This window comes from Chiloscyllium punctatum, chromosome 2 (genome assembly GCF_047496795.1).
Source record: "Chiloscyllium punctatum isolate Juve2018m chromosome 2, sChiPun1.3, whole genome shotgun sequence".
In the NCBI taxonomy this organism is placed as follows: domain Eukaryota; kingdom Metazoa; phylum Chordata; class Chondrichthyes; order Orectolobiformes; family Hemiscylliidae; genus Chiloscyllium; species Chiloscyllium punctatum.
In genome coordinates, this window is record NC_092740.1 from 53923580 (window position 1) to 53948597 (window position 25018).

Sequence of the window (25018 nt, forward strand, 5' to 3'; positions counted from 1 at the left end):
TTTCTCTCAACCAAGGATTCTTCTCCACTTTGGTTGATAACATCACTGTTCCTGATGACGGGCTTATGCCCAAAACGTCGACGCTCCTGCTTCTCAGATGCTGCCTGACCTGCTGTGCTTTTCCAGCACCACACTTTTTGACAGCATCTTACTTGTATCTGACCCATGTCTGCCTTCACCCCTTCTCCTCCCTCCCAGAACAACAATAATGTTCCCATTGTCCTCATTTTTCACCCCATCCAGCTTCTGAATTTTTAATTCTAAGTGTGTTTTTTAAAAAGAGAGTTTCTCCGAAAAGAGACTGCAGATGTAAATTCAGTGTTGTAGGACAAGATCCAATGTAGGATTTTGGGGAAAGCATACAAGGTTTCCTCCCTTTTGACTGAGGAAGGTGCCACTTACAATGTAAAGAAGGTGTTTAGCATGCTTGCCTTCATTGATCAGTGCATTGAGCATAGGAGTTGGGAGGTCATGTTGTGGCTGTACAAGACATTGGTTAAGGTACTTTTAGAGTACCTCATTCAATTCTGGTTTTCCTGGAAGAAGGAAAGATGCTGCTAAACTTGAAAGCCTCAGAAAAAACTTATAAGGATGTTGCCGGGATTGGAGGGTTTGAACAATAGGGAGAAGCTGAATAGGCTGGTGCTTTTTTCCCTGGAGCATTGGAAACATAGAGGTGGTCTTATCAAGGTTTATAAAATCACGAGGGGCATGGAATGGGTGAATAGAAAAAGTCTTTATCCTAGGGTAGGGGAGTCCAAAACTAGTGGGCATAGGATTAAAGTGAGAGGGGAAAGATTTAAAAGCGACCTGAGAGGCAGCTTTTTCATGCAGAGAGTGGTGTGTATATGGAACAAGCTGCCAGAAGAAGTTGTGAAGGTGGTTACAATTACAACATTTAAAAGGCATTTGGATGAGTACATGAATAGAAGGGTTTGGAGGGATTTGGGCCAAATGCTGGCAAATCAGACTATGTCAGATTGGGATGTCTGGTCAGCATGGATGAACTAGTCTGAAAGTCTGTTTCCATGATGTACAACGCTATGCTTCTAAGCTAATTTTTTTAAAAAATCATAAGTGGGGACCATCTAGATGGATGAGCCATGGGAAATGCAGGGAAATAGTGATAGGAATGGAGGATGGGTCTGGGTGGGAAGCTGTTTGGAACATCTGTGTGAACTCAATGGACTAAATGGCCTGCTTCCACTCTATAGGGATTCTATGATAAGGATTTGAAAGGCTTTAGTAGCTTGCCTTTGACCAATGGGAATTGTCAGTAATTTTGTACTCTCATGAAGCCAGACATCTTTAGATAGGGTGGCACGGTGGCTCAGTGGTTAGTAGTGCTCACAGTGCCAGGGACCCAGGTTTGATTCTACCCTGGGCAACTGTCTGCACATTCTCCCCATATTTACATGGATATCCACCAGATGGTCTGGTTTTCTCCCACATTCCAAAAATTGTAGGTTAGGTGGATTGGCCATGCTAAATGGCCCATAATGTCCAGGGAGGTGCAATCTAGATGGATTAGCCATGGGAAATGCAGGGAAGTAGTGATCGGAATGGAGGATGGGTCTGGGTGGGAAGCTATTTGGAACATCTGATAAGGATTTGAAAGGCTTTAGTAGCTTGCCTTTGACCAATGGGTATTGGCCCTTAAGATAGAAGCTCCTTACAAAAAGCTCCATGAACTAATTCATCTTGAGGAATTCAAGAACTGTACCTAATATGGTTGCATATAGAAGAGCAGAGAATGACTAGGACCAGGCAGGTAGCCACACTGGCTGATGATTATCAGATGACCAAAAGAATCCCTGTAATGAAAGGTTTTCTTGGTCACCCCAGCCAATTGGAGGGAATGGACAAGAGTAGAGAGATAGGAAACTCTGCATCCTTTGGAGAGAGGGAAATATCAGGAACTTTCCTCATTTCAGAAAGAATGGTGCTGAGATGAAACGTGAGGCCAAGTTGTGTGTGCATTTAACTGCCAACTGCTGGAAGCCATAGGAAAAGCTAATGCAATTTATCAGGGCATTTACACTCAATGCAGAGAAGTGGTGTCAGTCAGAGAGCATAGCAGACCAAGCTATGGCTCTGACTACAACTCTGAATCCCTGGAAAGCTGCTCCTGACAATATGGATGATGTCAAAGAAAATGATGGTATTTTGTATTTAAAGGAAGGGCAGCCATGATATCCAGGGTGAAGTGAGCAATCCTGAGACTGAAAAAGGTTACAAGTCTAATGCATCTGGAACACACCATTGTCTCAGGACAAGTGACTATGGCAGTTGTCCCCATTTGGCCTGTTTGTGAAATCAACCCATACCTTAGCAATGACCTGGACAGATAAAAAATATTGATATCCCCAGTGGTGCATGAGAAGCCTGTTATATCAAGAAGTCTGAACTGCTACAGGGGAAAGTACCTGGCATTTTCTCTGACTGTGTAGTCACGTGGTTTATGGCCAGATTCTCTTAGTAAATGGCACTAAAACATTTTTTTAATCAGGAGTCTAGAAGACCTTAAGGAGGAAATAAATAGCAGTTCTTTGGTAACAGCCCTACAAGCTGACCCACTGTTAAAAATACCAGCTCAGATGGCTCACACCTGAAGCTGAGGCAGAAGTGATCACAAATAATGAGGTGTTGATGAGGAAATAGAGACCCCTTCCTAAACCTGCTAATGAGAGTAGACTATGATCCACCAGTTAGTGATGCCCTGGGGAAGTGTAGGGAAATATTGAGGCTAACTCACGAGATACTGATGTCAGGGCATGTCGGTGTACATAAATCCCAAGCCTGCAACTGTCAGCATTTTAACTAGCCACGACTCCACAAGGATGTAGAGAGATTTTGCTGAACAGGCATTGCTGCCAGGTTATGGGAAAGCCCTGACCTGCAATAATGCCTGCACCAGTGATTCCTATGTTGGCATTTGGGGAATTCAACACTGTGTTAGTGGGCTGTGTGGGACTCTTACCCAAAATAAAAAGGGCCTACGAATATATCTGACGTATTGCGGGCATTACTGCCCATTTCCTCAAGGCTGTTCCTTTGAGAACCATATTTCACAAAAGCAGTGGTGAGAGAGTGGACCCAATTCTTCACCCAGAAAGGGCTGCCCACTGAAATCCACTTGAATCAGGGCTCAAATCTCATATTTAAAATATTTTAGAAAGTCATGGATAACTTGAGTGTGACCCATCAGAAGTCTTCAAGGTCTCACCCTGCAGTCAGGGGAGTGTGAGAGTGCTATCACCAGCTCCTAAAAGAGGCACTGTTAATACTTGCCTGTTGTACAACTCATTCAGGAGTTTGTACAATATCATAAACTAAGAGACAGATGAACAAGTTATCTAAAGTTTAAATATTCCTGCACTTTAAATGCAGTTTATTGAGGTTCATTAGAAAAGAATGTTTTAGAATACATCCACCAATATGATTTGGCTTGACAAAAGAGATCAAGCTGAAGAATACACTACCCCAGGCAGGAGTGCTTTCCAAAGAGCACTAGTATCCCTGTTGCATTTAAAGAAAGAAAAGAGTGTGACTGGATCACTAAACTGCTTTAAAAACAAGCTAAAATCTGGGAGGTACAAACCACACACAGACACCTACAAGTTAATCAAGGAGCATTATTATTCAAGATAGACTTAATGCCTCTACATTTTAGAGGTCTGACACCTGCTTCTACAGCCAAAATTCTAATTCATGCAATAATTTTAGACATTTCTGTAACGGAGCAAATAATTAACTGGATGATTACTTGGAACAAAATTGGGACCTTTACTCACCCTTTTTGGTACATTAGCTGTTAATGTTATTCCTGTGGGTTTACATTCAAGTATTGAACTGGATTTGTACTCTACAAATGATACAGATCGTGCAACTACAGTATGAAGAGAGGTCTCATACCAGATTTCTACCCACTGATATGTACTAAGTACAAATATGGTCCCTATTTTCACTACTTCTATTATATTACACGATAGGAAATCTATTTATATTGTCCTAAATGTTATATTTTAAAACGAGTGTCAATGCAATTTTCTGATTAAATTAATTGCAGGTTTCAAGTTTAATTATAATTAATTGATTATGAATTAATTACCAATTATTATTCATCAACAACACAAAATTACATTCCCATTTAATATACTAAATAAAATACAAAAGCAAAAGTCATTCATCATAATTATTTCTGGAATACCACATATAATCTGATGTACAATATATCAGACGAAAAATTAAGGATTTGTTGTGTTCAATTCAATCTCCTAAAGTTCAAGTTCTGCAATTTTCCTCAGTGTTTCAGTTCATTTCCCAGTAGTCTTTATTAACCATACAAGGTGAAAATTTGATAAATAAGTGGCAGGTGGTAAAGTCCATCTGTACCCCACCCTGTTCCCAAGAGAGATAGATTTTTAATAAACAACAGATGGGTTGTGTAAAAGAAGAGAGGCCCTGTAACTAAGGACACTACAGTAATCAGGTTTTTCAATATTAATGTGATAGTTTAATCAAATAGTTGGCAGAAACTACGGAGGATTTGTACACTGAGTCACACAATATGTCAATATTAACAGTACGGAACATTTCTAGGACTGATATTAGTAAAATAATATATTTATTCTTCATTTGCTTTACTTCGAAGAGAAACAGCCAAGACTACTATCTATAGAATTCTCCAGAGCTACTTAATTCTTTTCGAGATTTGCTTTACATCGTTGTCATGGTTTCATTAAAAATAACACATGGCTTTAGTTCAACCATGCTGAATTCTTTCAGGAGTGCAGACAAAAGTACTTGACAATGCTGCCTTTCTAGCACAGACCTGGTGCAGGATTTGTTGGTGGATTTTCTATGTAATGAGAATGCAAGCTTATTTCTTCATTTTGATGTTCTTTAATTGTATGAAAATGCCAACAAAACATCAAATTTTCCAACAATTTTTCTAATGCTTGGTTAATAATGGCCTTTTTTACTGCATTGTCTGTAATGTATGCAAATACTTTGGTGCTCCCAAGGCATTATATATTCTTCACACATTAAATATACCCTTGGAGCTCTGACTGCCCCAGTTCTGACAGCTGCTTTCACTGCTACATAAAATTAGTAACAAAAATAATTTTTTAGCTCACAACAAAAATATAGTGATTTTATTGATGAATATGTTTACAGTGTACAATGTACACACAGTGGAAATTATACTATCTTGGGGAAAATTTCATAATGAATTATACAGTATTTGATTAATCATTAGAGAGAAGAAAAACTTGAGATACACATCCAGTTGTTGAGAAGTGACAGCAGCTCACGTGCCTGCCTGTTCATTGAATAAAAACAATCAAGGCCTGAATTTTCTCTTGCCCAATGCAGAAGAACTGGTAAAGATTGGTTAAGCCAGCAAAAAAAAAACAGAAATTAAAATGAAAGCTTTCTTGACCAGCTGACTCAATTGCACATCAGGAAATACATCAACAAGTTGAACCAGAATTTCAGTTTGAGGAAATTTAAAGGTATACAAACTACTCAGTGATGACAGCATCTGCATATTATTTGTTTTAGTATAGTATATTGTGTTTAAAGGTTAATCTTTTAACTGCATTCCCAGTACTCAATAGGATTGTGGAAAATCTAGCACTAACCATCAATTTACCTGGGACTCAAATATCCCTATGATACACTGATTCATTTTAGTGGTAGCAAAGTGGAGGTAATAGAAATTTAATATATTTATTTACTGCCTGATTGTTTGCTTGAATGAGGCCATGTTTCATGAGTGGAATACTACAAAGTTTAATCTATATTCTCTCCACTTGTGAACTATTTTCACATTCCAGCACTACTTGTTATGTGTACCCATACTCCAAAAGGCAAGAAGTTCAAAATGGATCATTTATTCATTTTATATATGATCTGATCGCACCAAATTTTGCTTAAAAATATTCTCTTCCAAATAAAAGGTGGCAGCAAGAGCTTTTCTCTACATCTTTGTAATGAATTTTAATATGACACATTTTGTTAAAACTTTTTGACTTTTCTCATAAGGAAATTTTGCAAGAAATACCAATGTAAAGGAAAAACAATATTTTAAAAACATTGTAAATGATGAAACAACATTGACAAGTAGATACTGATTTGTACATCACTGGTGTAGTCTGATAACCAATTTAATATTGTCAGTCAGACTCAGAGTGGACACACTTGCACTCACTAGAAGTTACATATTTAATACACAGGTCCTTGTTCTTTGCAGAAAGCAAGAAAACATATACATATTGCACCCGAATCATTAAAAAACAGGTGACCACCAGTAAGTAAAAGCAAAATGCTGCAGATGCTAGAAATGTAACATAAAAACAGAAAATGCAGGATAAACTCAGCAGGTCTGACAGTGTCTGTGGAGAGCGAAACAGAGTTAACTTTTTAAGTTTGATGTGACCCCTACACTCGCCAAACAATCAGAACTCTCTTCTTCTACTGTATAAGATGTTCTTTTTTCTTCACGGATTTATATTTTTAAATTCAGAATGGAATGTATCTATCCCTGGTTGGACTAGCATTTATTGCCTTCCCTAATTGTCTTTAAGAAGGAGGTAGCTAGCTGTATTTTTGAACCATTACAGTCCATGTGATATAGGTAGACCCATAATGGCTTTAGGGAGGGAATTGCAGAATTTTGTGCCAACACTGAAGAAATGGCGATATGTTCACAAGTCAAGATTGTGAATGGCTTGAAGAGGAACATTGAATCTGTTAGTCTTACCCTTCTAGATGGAAGGGGTCATGAGTTTGAAAGACGCTGAATTTCTGCAATGTATCTTGTAAATGGTACTGAGTATTTATGGTGAAGGGAGTGGATGTTTCTGGATGTGGTGCCAATCAAGCGGGCTGCTTTATCCCAGATGGTGTCAAGTTTCTTGATTGTTATTGGAGTTGCATTCATTGAGGAGTATTCCACCATATTCTAGATTTGTGCCTTATAAATGTTGAACAGGGTTTGGGGAGTCAGGTGGCGAGTTACTAACTGCAGTGTTCCTAGTCTCTGACCTGTTCACATAGCCACTATTTTCTTGGCAAGTCCAGTTGAGTTTCTGGTCAATGGTAATCCCCAAGATATTGACATGAGGGATTCAGTGTTGATAATGCCATTGAATGTCAGGGAGGAGTAGTGGTTAGATTTCTCTTCTTGAAGGTGGTAGTGCCTGTTTTGTATGCCGCTGTTGCTATTTGCCAAGTTTTGGCTGAAATCTGGATATAGTCTAAGTATTATTGCATTTGGACATTGTTTACTTCAACATCTGAGGAGTTACAACTGGTGCTGAATAGTGTGCAATCATTGGCAAGCATCCCCACTTCAATCACCATGGTGGGACAATTTTTCTTGTAAAAGTACATATGACAATAAATTCTAAAATACTAAATTCCAAAAAACTTTTAAGTTCTAACTTAAGGTCAGCTGAGGCAGCTGAAGATGGTTGGGCCTAGGACACTATCCTAAGGAACTCCTACATCGATGCCCTGGTCCTGAGCTGACTGACCTCCAACAACCATAACCATCTTCCGATGCGCCAGTTTTGACTCCAACCAGTGGAGAGTATTTCCATCTGATTCCCATTGAGTCCAGTTTTCTTGATGCTACACTCGATCATATGTAGCCTTGATGTATAAAGCAGTCATCATCACCTCATTTCTGGAATTCACCTTTTTTGTCTATGTTTGCATCAAGGCGGTAATGAGGTCACACGCTGAGTGACCCTGCTGGAACACAAACTGGGCATCAGCGTCTTCTTACAAATTGACATGATGAAAAGTTTTGACAAAATGTATCATTTCTTTTAGCAATGCTCAAGTTTTTTGATTAGATTCCCTACAGTGTGGAAACAGGCCTTTTGGCCCAACCAGTCCACACCGACCCTCCGAAGAGTAACCCACCCAGACCCATTTCCCTCTGACTAATACACCTAACACTATAGGCAATTTAGCATAGCCAATTCACCTGACATGCACATCTTTAGACTGTGGGAGGAAACCGGAGCATCCAGAGGAAACCCACGCAGACAAAGGGAGAATGTGCAAATTCCACACAGACAGTCGCCCAAGGCTGGAATAGAACCTGGGACCCTGGTGCTGTGAGTCATTTATCTCTCCACTCTGCAGACACACTGCCTCTATTCCTGATGAAGGGCTTTTTCCCGAAACGTCGATTTTCCTGCTCCTCGGATGCTGCCTGACCTGTTGTGCTTTTCCAGCACCACTTTAATCTAGACTCTGGTTTCCAGCATCTGCAGTCCTTGTTTTTACCTAGCAGTGCTAACCACTGAGCCACCAAGACAAAACAATCACTTCAATTTTGAAATAATTCTATTGCTCTTTCGTCCATTTAGAATCATCTTCCTGCATTTAGGAGGGGAGTAGACAACTGACAACAACTCCCCTGAGTGGGAGGGTTAAAAAAAAATTAGGAGAAGCAAGAATAAGTGGAAAAGAAGAAACATCAGGAAGATTTTGAGGACAGAGAGGAAAATAGTAAAATTCATAGTTGCCAAGAGAATAGCTGCCAATGGTGTAGTGAAATGAATAAGTAACCCAGCTATAAATGTGTGAGGAACTCTGCTAGTGGATATCTTGTTACTGGTGTGGGGCAGGGAAGATGACAAGGTCTTCAAGGAATTTTGAAATGAGGATTGGTGCCTTAAAGTCAGTTCTATGATGCAAAGGAGTAAATTGAGCTTAACAAAAGCAAAGAGAGTTAGGAATGCAAATATAACCAAGGATGCTAATGTGTTTTCTGTCAGCCTGGATGACTTCATGAAACATAGAAGTGGGAAGGTTGGCAAGAAGAGGCCTGAGAAATCTATTTTTGAGATCCAAAGTCAAGGATTTGAAAATAGAGTCAAAAGGTGGGAAGAAACATAGAAAATGCTGGAGAAATTCTGCAGGTATGGCATCATCTGTGGAGAGAGAAACAGGGTTAATGCTTTGAGTCCAGAATGGCTCTTCTTGAAGTAGGAAGGCAAAGAGGTAAAGGCAAAGGAGGCCTGAAGTAGGAAGGCAAAGAGGTAAAGGCAAAGGAGGCCTGAAGTAGGAAGGCAAAGAGGTAAAGGCAAAGGAGGCCTGAAGTAGGAAGGCAAAGAGGTAAAGGCAAAGGAGGCCTGAAGTAGGAAGGCAAAGAGGTAAAGGCAAAGGAGGCCTGAAGTAGGAAGGCAAAGAGGTAAAGGCAAAGGAGGCCTGAAGTAGGAAGGCAAAGAAGGCCATCCTGCTAATGAATTAAGGATGGGGGAAGAAGAAATGCTTTAAGCCAAAAAGGAAGTGAAGATTTCACATTGAAAAAATCATCGTAGCAACTACTTCAGTTATCCAAGTAAAAGGATCTAACATATTGTTAGAAATATTCAGGTCTCTTGGGTATATATCCCAAATTAATTATTTGACTTTTATTTTTACAGATGCTGAATGATGTATAGTGTACTTTAATAATTTTGAAGTTTTATTTCACATTTCCATCATTTGCAATTTTTTTCTAAAAGTATTTCCTTTATCCACAACAGTTTTTATATTGTAAAAATGTAAATTCTAACTCACATGTTAGAATTTTGCAGGTGTATGTGGTAGCCTGGTGATAATGGTCTTATCAGACATAAACAATGAAAGTTGCCTCCAATCTGCCAGTGTGGTCTACAAGTGATTGAGGGAAAGAGTGGTGAATGAATGGCTTTTTGAGATGAAGTTCATGTTTTACAGATCCTGCAGTGCAGGTCTTGTATGCTTTTGATACTTGACAATGCACAGCAGGCACCTCAAAGTCTAGAAATAGAACCAGCAGTGGCTTCACAAAACTCTCCAAAATGAAAGCAAGGAAAGCAGTCTATATACCTTCTCCCAAGCTCATTAATGCTAATGTCTAAGAACTAATAAGTCAAAATCAGCTGGGTCAAACATGTCATCCAAATACCTGACACTAGACTCTTGAAGCAACTACTCTGCTGACAGATCAGTCACGCAATACACTCCTGAGAAGAAAACAAATATTTTTTACTAATGTCCTCCTAAGCTGAAGGAGATCAAATATCCCCCCCAACATTTGAGTGATGTCTAATTTGTGACTGACCAAAATAGAAAAGTTTATTCAAGAAAGCACCAAGACTTTTTCAGGATATAGCAGAAATAAAGTTGGAGCATCAAAGAGAGTGCATAAGGACCCAAACACCCTCATCTGCCTAAGGTACCTTTTCCATATGTGCTAGAGTCAGCAGATTATACATTAGATTTATCAACCTCCTCAGAACCCATTAAACTGGAATGGAAGCAAGTTGTCCTCAATCCCAAGGGACATCCTAAGAGAAGAATAAAGTGATCTTGAACAAGAAATTTAGAGTCCGAGTTGTGATCATGGTCATTAGATTTAGATTTAGGTTTTACTGTCATGTGTACTCAAGTAGTGAGTAGGGGGGTACAAGAGTACAGTGAAAAGTGTACAATGTCACCACTCACAGCACCATGTTTAGTACGAAATACCTAGGTACAAAATCTTAGTTACAGAAGTAGAATAGTAAAGATATTAATTAAAACATTCAACACTGCAGTCTTCTGAGTAAAAAATTAGAAAACTAAATAAATAAAGTTAAAAGGTCAAACATTACATCCTTTCTTAAGCCATGGGCCTGCAAATGCTCCAATCTGGGCTTTCCCCAACAGGGCTCGCGTTCTCCTGAGCTGGGCATGCTTTACCATGCTGGGCTAAGATCCACCATTAGTAATCCCTCACCACCCAATACCTGGAAGAAGAACGCGCCATCTTCCACTTTGGAACACTTCAACCCCAGGACATCAATGTGGACTTCACCAGTTTCCTCATTTCCCCTCCCCCACCTTACCCCAGTTCCAACCTTCCAGCTCAGCACCATCCTCATGACCTGTCCTATCTGCCAATCTCACTTCCCACCTATCCACTCCTCCTTCCTCTCCAACCTATCACCTTTATCCCCACCTCCATCCACTTATTGCACTATAGGCTACCTTCTCCCCAGCCCCACCCCCCTCCCAATTATCTCTGCTCCCCAAAGGTTCCCAGCCTCATTCTTGATGAAAGGCTCATGCCCGAAATGTCGGTTTTCCTGCTCCTCAGATGCTGCCTGACCTGCTGTGCTTTTCCAGGACCACTTTAATCTTGATTAAGATACACCAATGTTCACCAACAGCTTTCATGGCTGACCGCTGCTGCTGACTCCATCAGACACGCCAGGCTTCACCACCACTTGCAAAACTTCAGCACTGACTGCTGCCTCATCACTGATTGCTGCTGCTGCCATCCTTTGCTGCCATACAGGCTGGCACTAGGTTCCAGCCACTGCCATGCTCCATTGCTGCATTAACCACCTCTCTGCAGAGTCCTGCTCGGGTACCGCTCCAGACATCAATGATGCCACAATGCCACTGACCACAATCAGCTGCCTCCATGCCAACTGTCAAAGTCCCCCAGCCACTGCAAATGCCATCTCCATGACTGAGCTTGAAAGACTGAAGGACTAAAGGAATGAAAGAGGAAATGCTCGAAAAGAAGAAAGAAAAAGAGAGAAAAGTGGTCAGAGCAGACGAGTTCTGGTGAGGACCCCTACTCCACCGCCATCTGGAATGGGATCTCATTATCAAACATTTAAAATGAAACATCATTATGCAGGAAAGATCAAGAAGCAGGAGAGAAGTCCTGAATTGTCTTCCAGATGGAAAACCTCTCCTATTTTTCAGCTAGGCAAATGTATTTGCCCTGATGATGCACATGAAATATGATAAATAGTAGTGAAATGTGTCGGTTAAAAGTTTAGAACATTTGATGCTCACCTCCATCCTAAAAGTGAAGACAAATTCTATCCATTTCCAATAGAGCCGGGAAAGGACTTAAAAACTGGAATTTGTTTAAATTGGCATCACATTATAACAATTCCTGCTTTAAACTTGAATCACTTTTACACAATTTCCTATGTCTGCACCAAATGTTTCATGGGATCTCTGACCTCTCATAATAATTTTCTATAAAACTAAGTGTTGTGACAGACACATTTATCTTGATAACGATGAGACCTGTCAATAATTCTATTATTTCACAAATTGTACTTAAGTCTCAGCTGTTAAAACATTACACATCTGTGGTGCTCTCAAATCACACCCATATGAAATTTCCAACAGAACTGTGACAGTTTGTGCATCCAGATTTTATAATAAAAATTAAATACTCCGGTTACAAAGAGCACTTCTTCATTTATCTAAATTACCCTGCCATTTTTTTCAGCAGCTTCAAATAAATTCATGTTGTTTTTGTATACCTGCAACAACAATTTGCACAAATGTAGTGTCTTTAATGTGGCAGAATGGTTCCCAAGCACTTCACTATCAAACAATTGATCTCATTGTATAATAATGCTTCCTAGCACAAAATTATTATGTTTAAGGTTGAACTAAAATCAGGAATTGTACAACATGATATAAAGTAAGGATAAAGGGAAGAGATTAAATGCAAAAATGTTTGGGGAAAGGCTGATGAAAAGAGACTAAGTGGATCACTCTTTCACTAAAGCAGTATGAAGAGCCAAATGGTATCATTCATGGTGCAAATTTCTGATTCTAATTGTGGTTTAAATTTAGTAGCGTCTTGTTGTCTAAACCAAGTGAAAATAACATCACAACCTGTATGTGATCTACTCAGTTGTATTAACCTCCTGCAAGGCAATCACTTTGCAAAGATGTCTAATATGAGTTAGTTGAGGTATAGTAAATGGACAGGAATTGATAAGATTTTGTAGCTGTTTTAGTTTTGCATGAAAGTTTGTTCTAATGTTGTTTTAACCTGACATAGCTTTTCTGCACAAACATCGCTTTCCAGTATTTGAGTGAGGAACTTTGCAGATTTCTCTTTGGAATAAATTGATCTGAAGCAGCATGTGATCTGAGTGGATCTATGCAAGTTTTATGCTGTCATAAAATAAATGCCAAAAATATTGATACTCAACATTCCTATTTAACAAGCTTCAAGAAGTGTAACTCAGATTTCTGCACTTTACTGTTAACTGAGCATTGACAAATAGATGCCTTAATTTCCAGCATCCCAAAACATGCCTTGAATTACATAAGTTAATTTTGGTCACTGGAAAAGGAAAATGCAAGAGGACTCTTTATATTCTTACAAGAAGCTTCAGATTATGGACAATCTAATATACCAGATTTAATAAAGAATACAATAACTGAGGCCAGTGAAGAAATTAGATGTAATTTTATTGATTTAACTATTTCCTGTTAGTGTTACCGCATTTAGTAAACTGTTGTTATAATGAATCATAATGTGAACCAACTATGATTTAAAACAAATCCATAAGGTGGTGATTCCATGCGTAAGCTGATCAGAGCCTTGGTAAATTACTTATTGGACTTATAAAGCCTTGATTTTCTTAATCAGGAAATGAGCTGACGTTCCATCATACTTGATTTCTGTGTGAGGACAACATTCAGCTCATTTCTCTCCTGCAAACCTTTTTGAGGTAGCAGGGAGTGTCTCATCTATTTTTGAATACTTGCGTGTTACTCAATGTACCAGGCACTGCAGTTTTCACAGTTTTCACTTTATTTATGCTCCATCTTGTTCTTGTCCATATAAAACTGGAGTTGAAGAGTTGTTAAAAGCTGTGGAGAATGTCAAAGAGAATTTAAGAAGTCAGGAATCAAACAACATGGGCTTCTCCTGACCTGCCATGGTAATTTTGGTAAAATTTCATTAATGCTTGAATGCAGCAAGTATGGTAAAGGAACCGGAGAAGGAATATCAGTGATAGTAAGGCCAAAGACCAAACCTACCTTCCAGAAATATCTGCCAAATGTGTGATCAGAGATATGGCCCTACGATCGGCCTCAATGGCCACACAAACTTCCTCCAGTGGTCCCTAGTATAACAGATATCAAACATCAGCCAATTCAATTCACTCCATGTGATATTGAAAAACAGTTGAAGGCACTGGGTACTGCAAAGTCAATGGGCCCTGACAACATTCCAGCAATATACTGAAAACTTGTGCTCCCTTGGCAAGCTGTTCCAGTACAGTTACAACATTGGTAACTACCCGGCAGTATGGAAAATTGCCCAATTATGTCCTGTACACAAAAAGCAGGACAAATGCAACACAGCCAATTACTGTCCAATCAGTCTACTCTTGATCATCAGTAAAGTGATGGAAAATGTCATCAACAGTGCTATCAAGCAACACCTCCTCAGCAATAATCTGCTCAGTAATGCCCAGTTTGACTTCCACCAGTGACACTCAGCTCCTGACATCATTAGAGCTTTGGTTCAAATGTGGACAAAAGAGTTGAATTCCAAAGAGGAGGTGAGAGAGGCAGCATTTGTATTTGGACCTGCATTCGACCAAGTGAGGCATCAAGGAGCCCTAGCAAAACTGGAATTAATTATTAAAGCCAAACTCTCCAGTGGTTAGAATCATACCTGACACATAGGAAGATCTTCGTAGTTATTGGAGTTCAGTCATCTCAGCTCCTGGACATCTCGGCAGGAGTTCCTCAGGGTAGTATCCTAGACCCAACCAGCTTCAGCTGTTTCATCAATGACCTTCCCCCCATCAGAAGGTCAGAATAGGGGATGCTCACCAATGATTGCACAATGTTACCATCATTCGCGATGCTGCAGACAGTGAAGTATTCCATGCAAATGCAACAAGACCTGGACAATAGTTTGGGCTTGGGCTGACGAGTGGCAACTAATGTTTGTGCTACACAAATCCCAGGCAAGGACCATCTGGAATAAGAGATAATTGAGCCCTTTGACACCCAACAGTATTACTATCACTGAATTCCCCAGTATCAATATCCTTAGGGTTACCACTAACCAGAAACTCAACTGCCCTCACCACATAAACACAGCTACAAGAGCAGGTCTGAGGCTAGGAACACTGCGGTGAATAATTCACCTCCTGAATCTGAAACTCTGTCTATCGTCTACAAGGTACAAGTCAGGAGTGTAAGGGAATACTCCCCACTTGGCTGGTTGGATGCAACTTCAACAACACTCAAGAAGCTCCAGAACATCCAGGACAAAGCAGCATGCTTGACTGGCACTACACCTACAAACATCCACTCCGTCCACCCCGATGTTCAATAGCAACAACTTGTACTATCTACAAGATACATTGGAGAAATCCTCCTTAGACAGGACCTTCTAAACACATGACCATATTTATCTAGAAGGACAGAGCAGCAGATACACAGGAACACCACCACCTGCAAGAACCATCCACCCCCACCCCCTACCAAGCTACCCACCATCAGGAGTTGAAAATCTATAATCATTCCTTCATTGTCATTGGATCAAAATTCCTGGAAATCCCTTCCTAATGGTATTGTGTGGTCAACCCACAGCACATGGGATGTAGGGCTTCAAAAAGGCAGCTCACCACACCTTCTCAAGAGCAACTCGGGCCAGGCAATAAATGCTAGTCTAGCCAGTGAGGCCCATGTCCCACATTGCATAAGTGAATAAAAAAAACAAGGTCTTACAGAACCCATGCCCAGTGACACAGAATTTCCTAGGTTGACAATCATAGTTGTTAGTGAGTGCTTACCAATGGCAATGATTATAACACTATTATTCTAGAATTGAACTCAAGTGGACCAGATGTGGGTGTCCAATCTGAGTTCCAGATCCATTTAGCCTTAAAGGTTTAGACTTTGACTGTTGAGAGGGTAGGAGGGGGTGGGAGGGGCTGTTGCTTAGAGGAGCTTATGGTGATAATACTGATGTGCTAATAATTATGTTAATAATTACAAGGACTATGTTGGTAAGTAGAAGTGAACTGAGACATAGTAGAGAGAAACATGGAGGGAGTTGTGGTATAATGAGATGCATAGAAATCATTATTGGGTACAGTGGATTCTTTCTTGATTATATGTTTTTGGAGATAAGTCTCTTGATTAAACTTAAAATATAAGCCATAGCTATTAATTTAACCTGGGGCAGTATTTGTAAAGGAAAAAGACGGTGTTATTTTCTGGGTCTGTAGATTGTGCAGGAACAAAAATGGCCTTTGCAGTGATATGTACTTCTTGTCAGATGTGTGAGTTTAAAGAGAGTTTAAGGGTTACTGCGGATTATATCTGCCATAAATTCTGTTGGATGCTAATCTTATCAGATCGAGTGGATTGGTTGGAGAGAGAGAGAGAAGCGATGAGGAATTTGCAACAGCAACAATGGATAGCAGTTATAGAAAGAGGGGGAAAGTCTCAGATACAGTCACATAGATGGGTTAACTCCAGGAACGGTAAGAGAGGTAGGCAGCTAGAGCAGGAGTCTTTTGTGGATATACCCATTTCAAACAGGTATGCTGTTTTGGAAAATGTAGGGGGTGATGGATTCTTAGGGGAACGTAGCACAAACAGCCAAGTTTCTGGTACTGAGACTAGCTCTAATGCATCGAGGGGTACGTCGGCTTCCAAGAGATCAATTATATGAGGGATTCTGTAGTCAGGGAGATAGTGAGAAAGAGATCGATCTGAGACGGGTACAGCCGAGAACAGAAGTGAGTCAAATAGTCTGGACAGGCAGGGACAAGGTAGGACTAACAAATTAAACTGCATTTATTTCAATGCAAGGGGCCTAATAGGGAAGGCAGATGAACTCAAGGCACGATTAGAAACATGGGACTGGGATATCATAGCAATTACGGAAACATGGCTCAGGGATGGGCAGGACTGGCAGCTTAATGTTCCAGGATACAAATGTTACAGGAAAGATAGAAAGGGAGGCAAAAGAGGAGGGGGAGTGGCATTTTTGATAAGGGATAGCATTACAGCTGTGCTAAGGGAGGATATTCCCGGAAATACATCCAGGCAAGTTATTTGGGTGGATCTGAAAAATAAGAAAGGGATGATCACCTTATTGGGATTGTATTATAGACACCCCAATAGTCAGAGGGAAATTGAGAAACAAACTTGTAAGGAGATCTCAGCTATCTGTAAGAATAATAGGGTAGTTATGGTAGTGGATTTTAACTTTCCAAACATCGACTGGGACTGCCATAGTGTTAAAGGTTTAGAAGGAGATGAATTTCTTAAGTGTGTACAAGACAATTTTCTGATTCAGTATGTGGATGCACCTACTTAGAAAAGGTGCAAAACTCGACCTACTCTTGGGAAATAAGGCAGGGCAGGTGACTGAGGTGTCAGTGGGGCCAGTGACCATAATTCTATTTGTTTTAAAATAGTGATGGAAAAGGACAGATCAGATCTAAAAGTTGAAGTTCTAAATTGGAGAAAGGCCAATTTTGACGGTATTAGGCAAGAACTTTCAAAAGCTGATTGGAGGCAGATGTTTGCAGGTAAAGGGACGGCTGGAAAATGGGAAGCCTTCAGAAATGAGATAACAAGAATCCAGAGAAAGTATATTCCTGTCAGGGTGAAAGGGAAGGCTGGATGACTAAAGAAATTGAGGGTTTGGTTAAGAAAAAGAAGGAAGCATATGTCAGGTAAAGACAGGATAGATCGAGTGAATCCTTAGAAGAGTATAAAGAAAGTAGGAATATACTTAAAAGGGAAATCAGGAGGGAAAAACGGGGACATGAGATAGCTTTGGCAAATAGAATGAAGGAGAATCCAAAGGGGTTTTATAAATATATTAAGGACAAAAGGGTAACTAGGGAGAGAATAGGGCCCCTCAAAGATCAGCAAGGCGGCCTTTGTGTGGTGCCACAGAAAATGGGGGAGATACTAAATGAATACTTTGCATCAGTATTTACTGTGGAAAAGGATATGGAAGATATAGACTGGAGGGAAATAGATGGTGACATCTTGCAAAATGTCCAGATTACAGAGGAGGAAGTGCTGGATGTCTTGAAATGATTAAAGGTGGATAAATCCCCAGGACCTGATCAGATGTACCCGAGAACTCGGTGGGAAGCTAGAGAAGTGATTGCTGGGCCTCTTGCTGGGATATATGTATCATCGATAGTCACAGGTAAGGTGATGGAAGACTGGAGGTTGGCAAACGTGATGCCACTGTTTAAGAAGGGCGGTAAAGACAAGCCAGGGAACTATAGACCAGGGAGCCTGTCTTCGGTGGTGGGCAAGTTGTTGGAGGGAATCCTGAGGGACAGGATGTACATGTATTTGGAAAGGCAAGGACTGATTCAGGATAGTCAACATGGCTTTGTGTGCGGGAAATCATGTCTCACAAATTTGATTGAGTTTTTTGAAGAAGTAACAAAGAAGATTGATGAGGGCAGAGCATTAGATGTGATCTATATGGACTTCAGTAAGGCGTTCGACAAGGTTCCCCATGGAAGACTGATTAACAAGGTTAGATCTCATGGAATACAAGGAGAACTAGCCAATTGGATACAGAACTGGCTCAAAGGTAGAAGACAGAGGGTGGTGGTGGAGGGTTGTTTTTCAGACTGGAGGCCTGTGACCAGTGGAGTGCCACAAGGATTGGTGCTGGGCCCTCTACTTTTTGTCATTTACAGAAATGATTTGGATGTGAGCATAAGAGGTAGAGTTAGTAAATTTGCAGATGACACCAAAATTGGAGGTGTAGTGGACAGCGAAGAGGCTTACCTCAGATTACAACAGGATCTGGACCAGATGGGCCAATGGGATGAGAAGTGGCAGATGGAGTTTAATTCAGACAAATGCAAGGTAGTGCATTTCGGGAAAGCAAATCTTAGCAGGACTTATAACACTTAATGGTAAGATCCTAGGGAGTGTTGCTGAACAAAGAGATCTTGGAGTGCAGGTTCATAGCTCCTTGAAAGTGGAGTCGCAGGTAGATAGGAAAGTGGAGAAGGTGTTTGGTATGCTTTCCTTTATTGGTCAGAGTATTGAGAACAGGAGTTGGGAGGTCATGTTGCAGCTGTACAGGACATTGGTTAGGCCACTATTGGAATATTGCATGCAATTATGATCTCCTTCCTATCGGAAAGATGTTGTGAAATTTGAAGGGTTCAGAAAAGATTTACAAGGATATTGCCAGGGTTGGAGAATCTGAGCTACAGGGAGAGGCTGAACAGACTGGGGCTGTTTTCCCTGTAGCATTGGAGGCTGAGGGGTGACCTTATAGAGGTTTACAAAATTATGAGGGGCATGGATAGGATAAATAGGCAAAGTCTTTCCCCTGGGGTCGGAGAGTCCAGAATTAGAGGGCATTGGTTTAGGGTGAGAGGGGAAGATATAAAAGAGACCTAAGGGGCAATATTTTCACGCAGAGGGTGGTACATGTATGGAATGAGCTACCAGAGAATGTAGTGGAGGCTGGTAAAATTGCAACATTTAAGAGGCATTTGGATGGGTATATAAATAGGAAGTGTTTGGAAGGATATGGGCCGGGCACTGGCAGGTGGGACTAGATTGGGTTGGGATATCTGGTCGGCATGGACGGGTTGGACCGAAGGGTCTGTTTCCATGCTGTACATCTCTATGACTCTATGACTCTGACATCAGTAAGAGAGGAAACACCATTCTAGAATAGCCTTATGAACAGTGTTATACACTACACTACAAAGCTCTATTTGATATCATAAAATGTACAACTATAAACACATAATTCCACAGTTAATAAGGAATTGAAAAGTCTTACATAGTGCTAAAGAGCACAAGGACAGCATAATGAAGATGCCAAAGGCCTGAGATATTCCAGAATGGTATCTCAATGCGCAGATGGAAATAACTCAGGACACTGTTGAAATAATTATGACTTCCTACTGGTAGTAACTTTCACAAGGACTTTGGTAAATCTGGATATCATATTTGGAAGAAATGTACATGGCACATGGAGCAACAAGTGAATAGCAATATCTGATAGAAGGAGGAAGACTTTGCTAGATGGAAAATTAGATTGAATAGCCCTTCAGATCAAGAGCCTGAGGATTTCATTTCACTGGGCTAACCTTGATGAGAATGAAATTGTAGACAATGAAGGGAGGCTGCAGAAATTGGGTCCCACTAACAGCAGGTTGAATAAAAGAGTTCACTAGCAGTATGTGCAAAGTATTGAAGTGCACATTGATAATTCTTCTATCCACTGTAGAAGGTGTGGCAGTTTCAGTTCAAATTGCAGCAATTGATCCAATGACAGAGATGCATTAATCAGCATATCATTTATCAACGGATATTCAGTCTGTTATTATAAAGTCATGGGGTTATGTTCAGAATCTAGTTTTCAGACAAATTTCACACAAAGTTTCAATAACTTCATTGGGACCATAAGATCTGCTTCACAATAGAGCAATGTCCATGCAGAACCATGGGCAGTGCTTATGGCATCAATGGAGGAGGCATAGATAATGTTGCTATCCTTATGGATGCCCTTTTGATTCATTGTATCAGTACCAAGACTTAGCAATTTACAACTAATCCCATCGATTTGTCTTATCTTTATAACCACTTATAATTCCTCTGATTCAAATATATATATATATATAACTTTTCTGTAAAATCTGCAATGGTCTCTGGCTCAACACTACCCTGTGTCAAAACATTCCATGATTCGAAACCACAATGTTATCACAAAGTTTCTCAATATCTCTCTTGGACACAATTTAAATTTGGTGACCTCATGACTTTCATCAGTCAGAGGGAACAATTCCTGTTTTTATGTATACAATAAAAATCCTTCAATATTAAAAAGAAACACTCCGTTATCTCTCAATCTTCTCGATTGAAGTGGAAAAAATCCCAGTATCACAACATTTTCCATATGGCTATGGCTTCCAGCCTTATAGTTATCCTACAGAATTTAACTGGTCTCCACTGCTTTAAACTTTTTTTAAGAAAACCATGCACCAAAAACTGCCCACAGCATTCTAACCATAGCATAACTATTATCTTGCTCAGAAATAAAAAAAATTAGTGCTCCTATTATTAAACAAAATGAGTTGGTATTGAGATTTACTGGCATTGATGGACGATAAATAAGATTTTTGCCTCCTTTGCACTCACATCATGTTAATTCATTGTTTTTCTAATTGTTTTAGGCATCTCAGACCTGCCAACCATCTGTCAATCAACTGGCACATAATAATTTCAAACAATTGCATTAGAGTATAAGCCCCTTCATTTGATATTTTGATCATGGCTAGCAAAAATGTGTAATTATAGTTCAAATGAAGCATAATTTATTTTTGAAAAATGTTTAAAACTTTAAATAAAACAAGTGTGTCACTAAAAATGTTCAATTATTTTTCTCTTTGCTCCAGTAATTTACAAGTGTGCTATTTGACTTGTTTTCAACACTTGCAGTTGAGAATAAGATTTAAAGAAGAGGTGTGGTCAGAAGAAAAGGAAGAGGAAGCACAGTTCAGAGGGATGTTGCCACATATTGGAAACCTGCAATCCCCAACATCTGAAAGGAAGAAACAAAAGCTTTGCTTTTGTTGAAGAACTGGATTTAAAAAATTGTGTGAGATGAAATTGTGGAATAAGGTAGCTTCAAGCTAGGATGTCTCAGTGCTACTGAAGGGCGGTGCATGACATTGGCAGCAAATCTTAGCATGCAATAAAAATAATAGATTAAGGAATCAGAATGCCAAGGATAGAAGTTTCCAAAATGTGTGTCATTGCCCTTGTACAATTCTTCCAAGGCTACAATGGACATTGTTAATAAGAGACCCTGTCAATAAGAGGTCCGGATGAAGGGCTTTTGCCGAAATGTCGATTTTACTGCTCCTCAGATGCAGCCTGAACTGCTGTGCTCTTCCAGTACCACTAATCCAGAATAAGAGACCCTAGTTGGCACCTGAACATGTTTTCCCAGATTATTCTTCAGTTTCACAGTTTTTCATTGTCCTAGTTGATTTATTTCTTAGACCCCTACTTGGCAGCTCAACTGAGTGCTTCAAATGGCTTATCAGAGACTTCCTTGGACAGGCTTGCTTTAGAGGAAGCACTTTGAACATACTCCCTAGTAAATGGGAGATCAAACACTCCATTTCATGTGCCTACACAATTCCTAATCCTGTGGCCCTATAAGAGTTGTTTAAAACTGAAGCACACAACATCTCCCTCCTCGCCCTCTCTACAATTGACAACTGTCCTCCCACCTACTCTCACTTTGGAGTTGGGCAATTTTCAGGCATTATTACAGGTGTCACAGTGGGAAAAATATAGGGGAGCACTGGTCTAATTAATTCTGGAATGTGGACAGAAGAACCACAAAGGGTAGAAGTTTAATTAGAATCTATATGAAATATATTGGAGCTGGAGACAATTGTTGAGGGACAACATGTTGCAGTGAAAGCAGATCTTGTTAGATGCCTGATCAAACAAGAGAAGGATGATGAAGGTGACCAAGGCAGAAGACACAAACAGAAATCCCATCAGAGTGAATTCCATCAGGCTGGGCATTCTTGGAAGAGATGTGACTGTAAGGAAATTGGTAATACGAAAGCAAAATGCTGCAGACGTTGGAAATATGAAATTAAAAGAGAAAATGTTAAATATTTCATCAGACTCTTATTCTTCTCTTCATGGATCTGCCTGACCTGCTGAGTATTTCCAGCATTTTCTGTTTTTATTTTAGATTTCCAACATCTGCACTTCTCAAGTCTATATGCTCTCTAATTAAAAGGAACATTTCACAATGTATATAATCAAAAATTCAAAAGAACATTTAGACCAATGTAGAATCAAACACACTGAAATAGTTAAATTATATTTTAGTATAAAATAAGCACAGAAATAAATGCATCATGTCCCATGATTGAACAAGATGGCTCTAACATGTGTCTGAGATTTAAGAGTTTAAAGCTGAATCTAGCACAAATTGCGATTGAAATTTGAAACATTCACAGGAATAATTCCGAATGTGTTTCAAGTAAAATTATCAAAGCTATCTGAAAAATCAATAAACCGATCAGTAGACAACATGTGTAACAAGGCAATTAAACCAATTTGTTTTTGTTTCAAATGCTTGAAATATCAGATTCAAGTTGGAAGACTATAAGAATAATCTGATCCTTGCATTCATGAAGGTTCTAAGATCCATTATTGTTTGAAATGGTCAAGTTGCAGGCTATAGCTTCTGACATGCACTTGAACATGCAACCTTTAGAATTTCTGTTATGATTGACAGTAAAAATAATCAGTCAAAGTAAATCAGATTTTCAGCATTCACATTCCTTTGGTTTAGAGTAAAAAAAGTGCTCAGAATTTGTAAACCGCACTTTGCCAATGCAAAATTAATGAAATCAAGAACTTCCAGGAAAGTTCCAACTGCTTCCATGAGGATTGTCAGAGACTCTAATGCCTTGGGAGCTGAGGTAATAATGGAGTCAAGCATTCTTTGTGTGTAAACAAGGGGTAACTTGGTGACTGGATACCAGCCTCTGTGGAGTTATTTCAGAGGGCCATAAGTGAAGGAAGGGAGTTCCATAGCTTGGAACATGAACAACTGAAGGCACAACCACCAGCAGTGAAGTAATTATGATTGAGAATGCACACAAGGCCAGAATTTGAAGAACCTTTGAGGTTTGGGAGGATTATAAAGATACAAGGGGCCAGAAAATTAAGGTTGACATTATACCTGGTGATTAGCAATGGGTATGTGATGCCTTTTTTAGTATACTCTCAAGATATACTCTCGCAGGTGAGGTCAAACACCATGAGGTAATCAGTAATTTTGGAACTATACTGTAGCATGACTCAGTACTTTGAGACTGCAGAAGGAAAGGTGACAGGGGTCACAGGAGGACTGTGCATTTACATTGGTTTGCAAACTCTATCAGTTTTGCTGGCATTAAGTGTCAATCTATTTTTTAGCTTTAATTTCCAAGAAATACACTTTGTTAATAAAATTTGCAAAGATATTGTGAGAAACAGTTCAAATTTGACAATACACTAAATGCAATATAGGTTGGGTTTTTTTCAAGACAGCACACTACATTTTCTATTACAGGTCATATTTACAAAGTGCATTTACATTTCATGTCAAACACTTGTGACAACACTCAACAGGTTTCTCTCATTGCAAGATCAGTATGTTTTTGGTTGAGCAAAGAACGTCTTTTACTCAGTTAACCATCATTCAACAACAGTTAATGCTGTCTTTTGCTCTGTTTCTTCCACAAAGATGGTAACTCATTGTTTGACATGGAATAACTTATTTCCTTCTGGTAGCTATTGCTTTGCTTCTTCTCTATTTGATCGGAAATTGTCACTACACAAGTAGAAAAAGGATAAGAAAGTGCAATATCAAACAGATCTGCTTTCAGTGATCACTGGCTATTTGAATTAAAGTAACTGCAATTGTTCCTAGAATAAAGAACAAAGAACAAAGAAAGTTTATAGCCCAGGAACAGGCCTTTCGGCCCTCCAAGCCTGAGCCAATCAATATGTACTATCTAAACCTGTTGCCCAATTCCTAAGCATTTGTATCCCTCTGTTCCCCACCTACACATGCATCTGTCCAAACACATCCTAAATGAATCTACCATGCCTGCCTCTACCACCTCTGCTGGCAATGCGTTCCAAATGCCCACCACCCTCTGTGTGAAGTACTTGCCACGTGTATCCCCCTTAAACTTTCCACCTCTCACCTTGAAAGCATGACCTCTCGTTATTGAATCCTTCACCCTGGGAAAAAGCTTGTCTCTATCCCTCCTGTCTATACCCTTCATGATTTTGTAAACCTCAATCAGGTTTCCCCCTCAATCTCCTTTTTTCTAGTGGAAATAAACCTAACCTACTCAACCTCTCTTCATAGCTAGCACCTTCCATACCAGGCAACATCCTCGTAAACCTTCTCTGCACCATCTCCAAAGCGTCCACATCCTTTTGGTAATGTGGCGACCAGAACTATACACAGTATTCTAAATGCGGCCGAACCAATGTCTTGTACAATTTTAACATGACTTGCCAGCTCTTATACTCAATACCCCGTCCAATGAAGGCAAACATACTATATGCCTTCTTGACCACTCTATCCACCTGTGCAGCAACCTTCTGGGTACAATGGACTTGCACTTCCAGATCT